The sequence below is a fragment of the Bos taurus genome, chromosome 26 (genome assembly GCF_002263795.3).
Source record: "Bos taurus isolate L1 Dominette 01449 registration number 42190680 breed Hereford chromosome 26, ARS-UCD2.0, whole genome shotgun sequence".
Taxonomy (NCBI): domain Eukaryota; kingdom Metazoa; phylum Chordata; class Mammalia; order Artiodactyla; family Bovidae; genus Bos; species Bos taurus.
In genome coordinates this window covers 51,963,072-51,975,344 of record NC_037353.1, presented here as the reverse complement: position 1 = coordinate 51,975,344, position 12,273 = coordinate 51,963,072, and positions in this window count along the sequence as shown.

Genomic DNA, 12,273 nt, shown 5'->3' with positions numbered 1-12,273 from the left:
GTCCCGGCCCGGCCCCCGCCCCGCGCCGGGTCAGCCCCGCGCGTGACGCCGCCCGCCGGCCGCCTGACGTCACAAAGCTCCGCTCGGGGCGGCCTCCGCGAGCGGGCCGGGGGCGCGGGGAGGGGCGCGCGGGGCACCGGCGCCCTTGGACGCGCGCCTGGCCGTGTGGCCTCCACACCCGGCGCGGAGACGCACTGCGGAGCCCCACCGAGTGGGCAGGATGGGCCGGGATGGGGCAGGGCCGCGCTCCACCCCCGGCGACGCCGGCCGCGAGCGCCAGCCGAGAGGACCTGAGAGCCGGCGCCGGGAGAACGCCCGGGCCCCGGCCCCAGGGACCTCTCCTCGGCGGCCGGGATCGACCAGGGGCGCCTGCCCCTCTCGGCCCCACGGTGTCGCCCCCTCTCCTCGCCCCGGCCCTCCCTTCTCGAGTCCCCGGGTTCCCCGCCTTCGGGTCTGGCGCTCGGGTAGCCACCCGGGCACCGCGGGGAGGAAGTCTCGGCGGCGCGAGCAGGAAGCCCGGCGGGCCGGCGCGAGGAGGCGCGGGGCACCAAGGGGACACGGCGGCCACCGCAGCCGCCAGGGGGTCACTTGACGACCCCCGTGTGCTCGGCGCCTCCCCTGGTGACGGGAGGACGCGCGCTCGGCCCCAGGTTGCCTTCCGCGGGCTGAGGGAGAGTGATCTGCCTTCAAGTCTAAGTCGCATGGCCGCGGGGAGCGGGTTCTGTGCGACCCCCGGTGCGGTCAGGGCGCCACGCGGCCTGGTCATAATGGGAAGGACAGCCTTCCCGAGCGAGAGCGGGGCTCGCCGGCGTGCCAGCCCGGCCGCGGGTTGGGGGATTGGGGGTGCGGCGCGGAGCGGACGCGGGACCCCCGCCCGGGCCCCGCTCCGGCGAGCCTTCAGCCTGGTGCCCGTTCTCGACTTTGCGGAGCACTTGAGCGTCCCGCACGCGGCTCGGGCCCCCGGGCCGCCCCCAGGACCCGGTCTCTTGCAAGTGACCTTGCCCCGAGCGCCGCGCGGCCCGGCCCGGTCCCCTAAGCCGGGATCGCGGCGCTCGACTGGGCACCCGCAACCGGCGGGCGGCCGGTTGTCGTGACGACCCGGACGCCGCCTCTGGCCGGCCCCGCCCCTCCGAGGCGGCCAAGGCCCGCCAGGCTCGGACCTGCGCCGGGGCCGCCACCCCCGGCGCCGCCGCGGACAGTGGGGCCGCCGCGGCGCCGCTCGGCTTCGCCCTCGGGCGGCATCGCTGCGCGGGGAGCCGGCTGGGAGGAGTTCGACCTCGCAGCGCCACACCGCCCTGCGTTGTACGGGCTGGGGATAGAGGCCCGGGAGCTAGAGTCCGGCCCCAAGCACCCTCGGGGTGGTCTGAGGCTTGGGTTCCCGGAGGCGCCTGCCTGCCCCTTCCTCGCCCAGGAGTCCTCGGGTCGGGCAGTGCCCGCCGCGGCCCCCTCCTCGTGACTGCTCTCCGTACCCCCGGCTTCTGGAGCCTGCTGTCTCCGGAGCTGGGCATGGTTGCTTTGGAGAAGAAAGGCCAGGCAACAGGGACCCCTGCTGGCCCCGGGAGGGGGCCTGACCGGAGGCTGCCCGCTGGCTCGGCATAGGCGCCAGAGTGCTGGAGACGCCTGCTGGGCGTGGCCCTTCCCGGGCACCAGGGACACAGCACCAGGAACTGGGCAGTGCTGGTGTGAGTCAGCTCCAAGCTGGCGGGGCACCCCCGATGGGAGCGTGCCAGTGTGTGCACGGGGGAGTGTGTGCAGATGGAGGTGTGCAGAGATAGAGACGCCAGCAGGCCTCCCCTTGATGGAGAAGGGGCCCTAGAGTCTGTTGCAGGGCTAGAGCGCTGGGTGTGCGGGTGCACAGGAGGGGAGCCTCTGAAAGGGGCCTGGGGTTGGGGTGAGGAAGGGGGCTTCTGGGGTAACTCCCAGGTGTCAGCAGGAGCAGCTGTTTGGGGTGGAGAGGCAGATACACCCGAGGATGCGCTGGGCTTTGGGGGCAGCGATGGGGCAGTGGTGTGTGTTGGGGGGCACTGGAGTGGGGGGGCCAAGGACCACGCTGGAGCTCCCAATTTCGAGGGGGCAGTGTCGTGGAGCTGAGAGGGGACAGGACTTGAGAGAAGGGTGGCCCGCCCCACCTCCTCTCGGCCTGGGACCCAGCCTGTCCGCGTGTCAGGTATTTTTAAGTGAGCGTGGAAGCCATTTTTAAAAACCCTGTCTCCACCAGGTAGGATAGAGAAAGGAGAGTCAGCTGACTGGCAAATCGATTTGCATTTTAAAGGGTCGCTGTTCAGGACCTCACTGGGCAGACCTGCCCCGCCCGCCAGCTCCCTGCGGGCTCCCCTGCTGCTTCCTGGTCTCTGGGAGGCCTGTGGAATTTCCCAACACCCTGGCTGAAATGCAGAATCCGTCAGAGCGGCTGATCAACCCCGGGGTCTCCAGGCCACCACCTCGTCTTCACCCGCGCCCCATCCTCCAGGCCCCCTCCCGGACTGCCTGGTGCTGAAGGCCCCTTGGGGCTGGGAGGAGCTTCCGAGTGGCTCTGACCCAGGGGAGCTGGGCCAGGAGCCTCTCCCCAGGTCTCTGGACTTTGCCCTAAAGCTGTCACTCCTTGGTTGTGGGCATACAGCCACTGCCAGGCCTGCCCGGCACCCGGCCCCTGGCCTGGTCTGCCCAGGGTGCCAGGAGAAAGACCCAGGCTGGCAGGCCTGGCCCGATGGGCAGGGAGGTGGCCTGCAGGTGGGCAGGAGACTAGGGTGGAGTCGGGTGACCGCAGGCTGGCGGGAGGAGGGCCACAGAGGCGCTCCAGGCAGTGGCTGCCTCAGTGTTGGCCTCACCCGAGGTCCTGTGCTGGTCCTTGGACGAGCCTAGGACCCACCAAGTGTCAGCCTGACCCCTCACTCCCTGACCACCTACCAGTGCCCCCATCTCTCAGGGTGACCCTCCAGCCTTCACCCACAGGAGAGCCCCTGTCTGCCGTGGAACATAATTGCGCCTTTGTCATCCTCTATCTCGTATGAGGTGGGAGATTCCCCGAGGCCTCCCTGTGCCCGGAAGGAATGGCCTGTTGTGGGTTTGCCGGGCTGGTGCCCCGCCCTGCCCCCGCAACCCCACCTCAAGCCCGGGCCTCCTCCCACTTCCTTACTGAAGCTCCCCTGGGCAGCCTGGCAGGCGAGCCTCCTGCAGCCCAGCCCCAAAGCCAAGTGCTTCTGAGGTGGAGCCAAGGTGGCTGGTCACAGAAGGACCTCAGGCCAGAGCCATGGGTCCCCAGAGCCAGTGCCCGGAGCGCCAGGGTGTGAGAGCCGGGAGGGGCCCGGACACTCCTGGTGCGACTCAGTCCTGGCAGTTAGTGGCTGGGAGGAGGAGACTAGGGCCTGAGTGAGGACGCACTCGGACTTCACCGAGCACCCGCTGACCACCACCTGCCTAGGCCCAGGGCCGGAGCACAGCCTCGTGGCTGTCATCATCTCCCCTGTAGGCCGCAAAGCCCATTGGAAAGTTATCATGTTCCGTTCCAACCTGGAAGCCCTGGGTCTGTAAGACTGATTTCTTTCCATCTGACCAGCCTGGAGGGTCGGGTCTAGAGCCTCCAAGCCCACTCTGTGGGCGATGACGGTGATCATCGTCTCACAGGCCTGGCTGCAAACAAACCTGCCCAGACTCTGTTGGAGGGTCCACCACAGAGTTGGTTAGGAGCATGAACTCGGGCCCGAGGGCTGGGGTCCTGCTGTGCAACCTTGGTGAGTCTGCCTAAACCCCTGTGCCTCGGTGTCTTCATTTGGAATGTGGGAGCCCTACAAGATGGGCTTGCTGTAGAGATTAAATGAGTTATTTATTATACATGATGTACTTAGCACAGCACCAGCCCCTAGTAATGAGTCTATAAGAGTTATCTGCTTATCATCCTCTTCATCACCACTGTTGTTAACCACCGTCACCACCACCACCATCACCACCATCTCCACCATCACCAACACCAGCAGTACATCCTGTAGCTGAGTCAGCTCCTGTGCATCATCCGACCCCACCACTGGTACTGAGCCTGGTCCGGTGGAGATGCTGAAGGGCCCTGGCAGGGGGGTCTGGTCCCACTTAGAGGCCTTTCCTGTAACCCACCTGCCCTGTGACCTGGCCCCTCTGCACCCGGGCCTAAGTGCCTGCAGAGGCCTGAGAACCCAGGGCCCCCAGCCCCCTGACCCCAACCCAGCACAGGGCTAGGGGGGCAGGGGAGAGGGCACAGGACATGGGGCCCAGGGCGGGGGTGGGGCAGAGTTTGGAAAGGCCCAGTTGCTTCCTACTGCTGGGTGCTCAGCCCTCTCAGAGAAGGAATGGAGGCTGATGGTATTGTGCAAGGTGGGGTGGGCAGTTCTTCCCTGAGCCCTGCTCTGCGCGGGCCTCAGGCTGCCTGGAGACCATCACCAGCCATTCCTAGCTGGAGGGAACACTCCCCTGGGATATGCAGGCAGGAAACAGCAACAGGAAGCCCCAAGCCCAGGACTGCTCATCTCTCCAGAGCAGCGGGGTCCCTGCTCTGGGGGATCGGGCTGCACAACTTGGGCCTGAGGACACTCCACCTCTGCCCTTAGGCCAGAGGAGGGCCCCCAACAGGCACGGCTTCCCCGAGCTAGGATGTGTGTCCACTTTGGGTCCGCACTCCACCTCGAGATGCCAGTGAGCACCCGGGACTTCACTTGCGCCCACAGGGCCCGGAGCGCAGGTTCTGGCCACACCCGCACACCACGGCCTTCGGAGCCGGGTCGCGGGATGACGCCCCTGGGCCGGCCGGTGGACAGCCCAAGGCGAAAGAAGGGCGTGTCCGCGGGCTTGACCAGGCTCCTGGGGAGAGGAAGGGGCCGGACCCGCCCCTTTCGGTACTCCTTTCGGGCCCTCCACTCGGGGGTCGCAGCTCGTGGACTGTGTACCAGCTGGGATGCGGGGGTCTCGTTGCAGTGGGAGGCGCGCTGCTCTTGTGGCCCCGCCCCCAGCCAGCGGCTGCGCTCCGGGCGAGGCAGGACCCGGCTGGCCTGCGGCCCTGGGGCCCGGTCCGCGTCCGACCCGCGGCGCCACCTGCAGGGGACCTCGCAGCAGGCCCGGGCCAGGCCTCCGAGCGGTCCCGATCGCCCCGCCTGGCCAGGCCGCCGCGGCCCGTATCGCCCAGACGGACACACCCGGCCAGCCCCGCCCCGCCCCCTGCGCCCGGGTTCCGCCTTCTCCGCGGGATGCTCCTCCCCCTACCTGCCCGGGGCCGGCCGGCCAGCTCGAGACACGGGTGGTCAGGCCTGCCGGGGGTGCACTGCGGGTGAGGAATGAGCGGACACCAGCCCGGGGCGGGCGGGCCAAGCGAAAGAGGGACGGAGGGCGTCCCCCACCTGGACACACCGATGACACGGCGGGTGGCGCCCCGCCCGCACACGCTCCGAATCCCAGGAGCAGGCCGCCCCCAGCAGCCCGGCCCCTTCTGGGCAGTGAGAGCTGCTGTCCCAGGCGGGTCTTGGGGAGCCAGGCGTGCTCTGGTAGAGGCAGAATGAACACATGACGGCCATGAGGCGCCTGGGTAGGGGCCTCCCCCTGGCTCCCAGCCTCAGCCCAGGCCAGCCTGCCGGCCTGCCTCCCTGAGTCAGATGCAGACCGCCCCCCGAACTCCCCCTGCCGCCCCCAGCGCGCCTTGAGGGCAGCGGTGAGGACAGCGGGCCAGAGTCTGGGAGCCGCTGCTCATGTCTCGGGGGTGGGCCTGGTCTAACCCTGCCCCCCTCCCTCCGCGAGGCCTAGAAGGAACTGAGGCCACGGAAGTGCCAGGAAATGGGGCGGGGCCCCAGGAGGGGAGGGGGCGGGGCCGCAGGAGGGGAGGGGCGCGCCTGGGTCCACAGCGCCGCCCCAAAGGTCAGGGGGGGCCAGCCTGCCCTACCTCGGGGAGCCAGCTTCTGGCCAGCTGACGCAGGAGCTGACGCAGGAGCCCGTGCCAGCAAGGCCGGCGGAGGAGGAGGGGGCCCAGCACAGCGCCCACGTCAAACCTCCAGGGCTCGACAGTGAAGGACCCCCCCACCCCGACCCCCCCGGGGAAATTTCCATCAGTGACCAGTGAGGAGGACACTGTGCTGAGATGCAAATGACAAACGTCTCCCGGCAGTGAGCACAGAGTCGGGAAAGAAGAGACCACAGCTGGGGGCAGAATCCACGGGCAGCAAGGGCTTGGGGACAGAAGGGCCAGGAGGGGTAAATGCCAGTACTGATCTGGGGAGACTGGCACCCGTGGCCGGGGACCCCCTGGCTCCAGACAGAGCTGGTGATGTAGCCCCCGGAGAAGACAGCCCCATGTAGGACCCCGGGGACACAGGCTCTGCCTCTGCAGACTGGGGGCCGGAGGTCAGCTCAGTGCATCAACCTCCAGTCCAGGGGCAGCCCCCACGGGCGGCCATTGCCTGCCCGGGGCAGAGGGCGGGCTCGGTGGGGACGTGCCCACCACCCCCACAAGAGCAGAGGTGGGAAGAAGGCCACCAACAGGTGCGGGAGGGGCTGGAACCGAGACCTGGAGGTGAGGCAGACAAGGCGGGGAGCCGCGGGTCCATCTGAACTCTGTGTGTCCACGCAGATGTCTGCCAGCTGGGCCGTGGCCCTGACATGCCAGAAGCCCTCCTGCACTGGCCTCTCCTGGGCGGTGCCCAGAGGCGTGCAGAAGGGGAGCACAGGGCCCCGCACAGCAGAGGGCTGGGCAGCCTGTGATGGAGTCCATGCAGGGCACACGGGGACGCGTGCTGTGCTGGTTCGCGGCCTGAGCCTCGGGGAGGCCTGGGGGCCTCTGCGAGCCCCAAGAAACCTTAAAAGGGCCAGGCACCCGCCACAGAGGCCACATGAGGGGACCACGAACCGCGGAGCGCACTGGGGAGATGGGTAGTGACGAGAGAACTGGCCTGAGGAGGCCCGGTGACCCAGGAGCGGCCACACACACTTGCTCTTCAACATACAGCTGCCCGCCCCCGCCACCATCCGTGGCCTCTGTAGGCTGCATGGGGTCTCCCGGCCGCGGCAGGACCAGATCCTAATGCCACCTGGAAGTCAAACTCCACACGTCTCAACCTTCGTAAAAAAATCACTCTGCTGTAAGAATGACTTAGACACAGCATAAAAGTCAAAGACTGTCAGATGGTGGGTTGTTTTTTTAAATAATAGAACAACTCAGCATTAGCAAGTTCAGTATAATCATATAGTATTGTTTAACTGTGGAATAGAAAAGTGATACAGATGAACTTATTTGCAAAGCAGAAATGGACACAGATATAGAGAACAAATATGTGGATACCAAGGGAGAAGGGTGGGCAGTGGCAGGATGAACTGGGAAGTTGGGATTGACATACACACACTGCTGCTGCTGCTGCTAAGTCGCTTCAGTCGTGTCTGACTCTGTGCAACCCCATAGATGGCAGCCCACCAGGCTCCCCCATCCCTGGGATTCTCCAGGCAAGAACACTGGAGTGGGTTGCCATTCTCTTCTCCAATGGATGAAAGTGAAAAGTGAAAGTGAAGTTGCTCAGTTGTGTCCAACTCTTAGCCACCCCATGGCCTGCAGCCTACCAGGCTCCTCCATCCATGGGATTTTCTAGGCAAAGTACTGGAGTGGGCTGCCATCACCTTCTCCGATACAGACGCTACTCAGTATAAAATACATCTGATGCTGAAGCTCTAGAACTTTGGTTAGAACTGGACATGGATCAAGACTGACTCCAAATCGGGAAACGAGCACATCAAGGCTGTATATTGTCACCCTGCTTATTTAACTTCGATGCAGAATACATCATGTGAAATTCTGAGCTGGATGAAGCACAACCTGGAATCAAGATTGCCAGGAGAAATATCAATAACCTCAGATATGCAGATGACACCACCCTTAAGGTAGAAAGCGAAGAGGAACTAAAGAGCCTCTTAATGAAAGTGAAAGAGGAGAGTGAAAAAGCTGGCTTAAAACTCAACCTTCAAAAAATTAACATCATGGCATCTGATCCCATTACTTCACGGCAAACAGATGGGGAAACAATGGAAACAGTGAGAGACTATTTTTCTGGGCTCCAAAATCACTGCAGATGGTGACTGTAGCCATGAAATTAAAAGATGCTCCTTGGAAGAAAAGCTATGACCAACCTAGACAGCATATTAAAAAGGAGACATTACTTTGCTGACAAAGGTCCATCTAGTCAAAGCTATGGTTTTTCCAGTGGTCATGTATGGTTGGGAGAGTTGGACTATAAAGAAAGCTGAGCACTGAAGAATTGGTGCTTTTGAACTGTGGTGTTGGAGAAGACTCTTGAGAGTCCCTTGGGCAGCAAGGAGATCCAACCAGTCCATTCTGAAGGAGATCAGCCCTGAATATTCATTGGGAGGACTGATGCTGAAGCTGCAACTCCAATACTTTGGCCACCTGATGTGAAGAACTGACTCATTTGAAAAGACCCTGATGCTGGGGAAGATTGAAGGTGGGAGGAGAAGGGGACGACAGAGGATGAGATGGTTGGATGGCATCAGTGACTCAGTGCACGTGAGTTTGAGCAAGCTCCGGGAGATGGTGAAGGACAGGGAAGCCTGGCGTGTGGAAGTCCATAGGGTTGCAAAGAGTTGAACACAACTTGGAACCTGAACAGCAACAACAAGAGGGAGCCCTGCCGGTGTCCTGTGGCGAGAAGGACCTCCATGGGAAGGAAGTCCAAAACAGAGAGGATTCACGTGCACATGTTGCTGATCCACTTTCTGCACACGAGAAATTAACACACTGTAAACAACTGTGCTCCAATAAAATTAATCTAAAAGATAAACGGTGATACCGACACCCCCAAAAAAGCTCAGTGTGATGCTGATCCCCTTCCATCTTTTCGTCTGTCTGTTCTGCTGGTCTGAGATTCCCTCCACTCTCCTCGCTGCTCATCTCAAGTTCCCCGTGCCCTGCATCCCGTTAAGAGTTAACGATCCTTTACCTTCTCTCTTCATTTTGGAAAATTAGACGTGTGTTTTCTTCCCTGTGTCCTCTGACCCCACAGCTTCCCTTCTCTTCCCTCTCTGCTTCCCCAGATAAAAATTTTAAAATAATTTTCTAAAAAAAAATGGTTTTAGGGACCTCCCTGGTTAGTGAGGTGGTTGAGAATCCGCCTTGCAATGGAAGGACTGTGGGTTGGATCCCTGGTCAGGGAGCTAGGATCTCACATGCTTCTGGGGCCAAAAAAAAATCAAAACATAAATCAGAAGCAACATTGTAACAAACATTCAATAAAGAGTAAAAACATGGCCCACATCAAAAAACGTTTAAAAATTGTTTTGAAAACTTGTTTTATTGATGCTCTTTTTTCTAGTCCATGAAGTTTTGCGTTCTTTTTTTTTATGACCTGCACGTTTTATAATTTTTATTTACTTACTCGGTTATTTGGCTGTTCTGGGTTTTCGTTGCTGCGTATGTGTTTTCTGGCTGTGGTGAACCGGGGCTTCGCGTTGCCGTGGCTTCTCGCCACGGAGCTCAGCTCTGGGGCACACGGGCTCAGCAGCCTGGGCTCCTGGGCTCGAGAGCTCAGGCTCCACGCTTGCGGCTCATGGGCTTAGTTGTTCCGATGCGGACAGAATCTTCCCAGGCCAGGGACTGCACCCGTGTCTCCTACCCTGGCAGGCAGATTCTTTACCACTGAGCCACCAGGGGAGCCCCAAATAATTTTAAATTAAAAAAATTTAACATCAGAGAACAGCAAGGGAAGAATACAGGAACAAAAACACGAGACTCATAAAACAGGAACATGTTGCTGTTCAGTCGTCAGTCGTGTCTGACTCTTTGCGACCCCATGGACTGCAGCACGCCAGGCCTCCCCATCCATCACCAACTCCCTGAGTTTACTCAAACTCACGTCCATTGAGTCGGTGATGCCATCCAACCATCTCATCCGCTGTCGTCCCCTTCTCCTCCCGCCTTCAGTCTTTCCCAGCATCAGGGTCTTTTCCAATGAGTTGGCTCTTTACATCAGGTGACCAAAGTATTGGAGCTTCAGCATCAGTCCTTCCAGTGAATTTCATTCAGGGTTGATTTTCTTTAGGATTGACTGGTTTGATCTTCTTGCAATCCAAGGAACCTCAAGAGTCTTCTCAGACGTTCAGTTCAGTTCAGTCGCTCAGTCGTGTCCGACTCTGTGACCCCATGAATCGCAGCACGCCAGGTTTCCCTGTCCGTGACCAACTCCCAGAGTTCACTCAGACTCACGTCCATCGAGTCAGTGATGCCATCCAACCATCTCATCCTCTGTCGTCCCCTTCTCCTCCTGCCCCCAATCCCTCCCAGCATCAGAGTCTTTTCCAATGAGTAAACTCTTCGCATGAGGTGGCTAAAGTACTGGAGTTTCAACTTTAGCATCATTCCTGCCAAAGAAATCCCAGGGCTGATCTCCTTCAGAATGGACTGGTTGGATCTCCTTGCAGTCCAAGGGACTCTCAAGAGTCTTCTCCAACACCACAGTTCAAAAGCATCAATTCTTCAGTGCTCAGCCTTCTTCACAGTCCACCTCTCACATCCATACATGACCACAGGAAAAACCATAGCCTTGACTAGACGGACTTTTGTTGGCAAAGTAATGTCTCTGCTTTTGAATATGCTATCTAGGTTGGACATAACTTTGCTTCCAAGGAGTAAGCGTCTTTTAATTTCGTGGCTGCAGTCACCATCTGCAGTGATTTTGGAGCCCCCCAAAATAAAGTCTGACACTGTCTCCACTGTTTCCCCATCTATTTCCTATGAAGTGATGGGACTGGATGCCATGATCTTAGTTTTCTGAATGTTGAGCTTTAAGCCCACTTTTTCACTCTCCACTTTCACTTTCATCAAGAGGCTTTTTAGTTCCTCTTCACTTTCTGCCATAAGGGTGGTGTCATCTGCATATCTGAGGTTATTGACATTTCTCCCTGAAATCTTGATTCCAGCTTGTGCGTCTTCCAGTCCAGCTTATATGATGTACCCTGCATAGAAGCTAAATAAGCAGGGTGACAATATACAGCCTTGACGTACTCCTTTTCCTATTTGGAACCAGTCTGTTGTTTCATGTCCAGTTCTAACTGTTGCTTCCTGACCTGCATACAGATTTCTCAAGAGGCAGGTCAGGTAGTCTGGTATTCCCATCTCTTTCAGAATTTTCCACAGTTTATTGTGATCCACACAGTCAAAGGCTTTGGTATAGTCAATAAAGCAGAAATAGATGTTTTTCTGGAACTCTCTTGCTTTTTCCATGATCCAACGGATGTTGGCAATTTGATCTCTGGTTCCTCTGCCTTTTCTAAAATCAGCTTGAACATCTGGAAGTTCACGGTTCACATATTGCTGAAGCCTGGCTTGGAGAATTTTGAGCATTACTTTACTAGCATGTGAGATGAGTGCAATTGTGCAGTAGTTTGAGCATTCTTTGGCATTGCCTTTCTTTGGGATTGGAATGAAAACTGACCTTTTCCAGTCCTGTGGCCACTGCTGAGTTTTCCAAATTTGCTGGCATATTGAGTGCAGCACTTTCACAGCATCATCTTTCAGGATTTGAAAGAGCTGCACTGGAATTCCATCACCTCCACTAGCTTTGTTCGCAGTGATGCTTTCTAAGGGCCACTTGACTTCACATTCCAGGATGTCTGGCTCTAGGTCAGTGATCACACCATCGTGATTACCTGGGTCGTGAAGATCTTTTTTGTACAGTTCTTCTGTGTATTCTTGCCACCTCTTCTTGATATCTTCAGCTTCTGTTAGGTCCATACCATTTCTGTCCTTTATCGAGCCCATCTTTACATGAAATATTCCCTTGGTATCTCTAATTTTCTTGAAGAGATCTCTAGTCTTTCCCATTCTGTTGTTTTCCTCTATTTCTTTGCATTGATTGCTAAGGAAGGCTTTCTTATCTCTTCTTGCTATTCTTTGGAACTCTGCATTCAGATGCTTATATCTTTCCTTTTCTCCTTTGCTTTTCGCTTACATACTATATAATAACACACACTACAATTATTTATTATTTACCTCCTTCCCCAACTGCTTTGTTTTGCAGTAACTTGTTACGTAGCAGCAAGTAACTGACGCATCTAGCTTGTTGAGCTGGGAGCCCAGGTACGGATTTTCCATGTTTCTTCCTTTCTGACACATGCAATGAAATGGGAAAGTTCCCTCCAAGCACTAACCAAACCCAAAAAGCAGAGGAAAGGAGCACAGAAACCAGGGATACAGAAAATGCAATAGCACCTCAACAAAGCCAATGGTGATTGTTCAAAAGGACTAACAGGAGTGATGAATCCCTA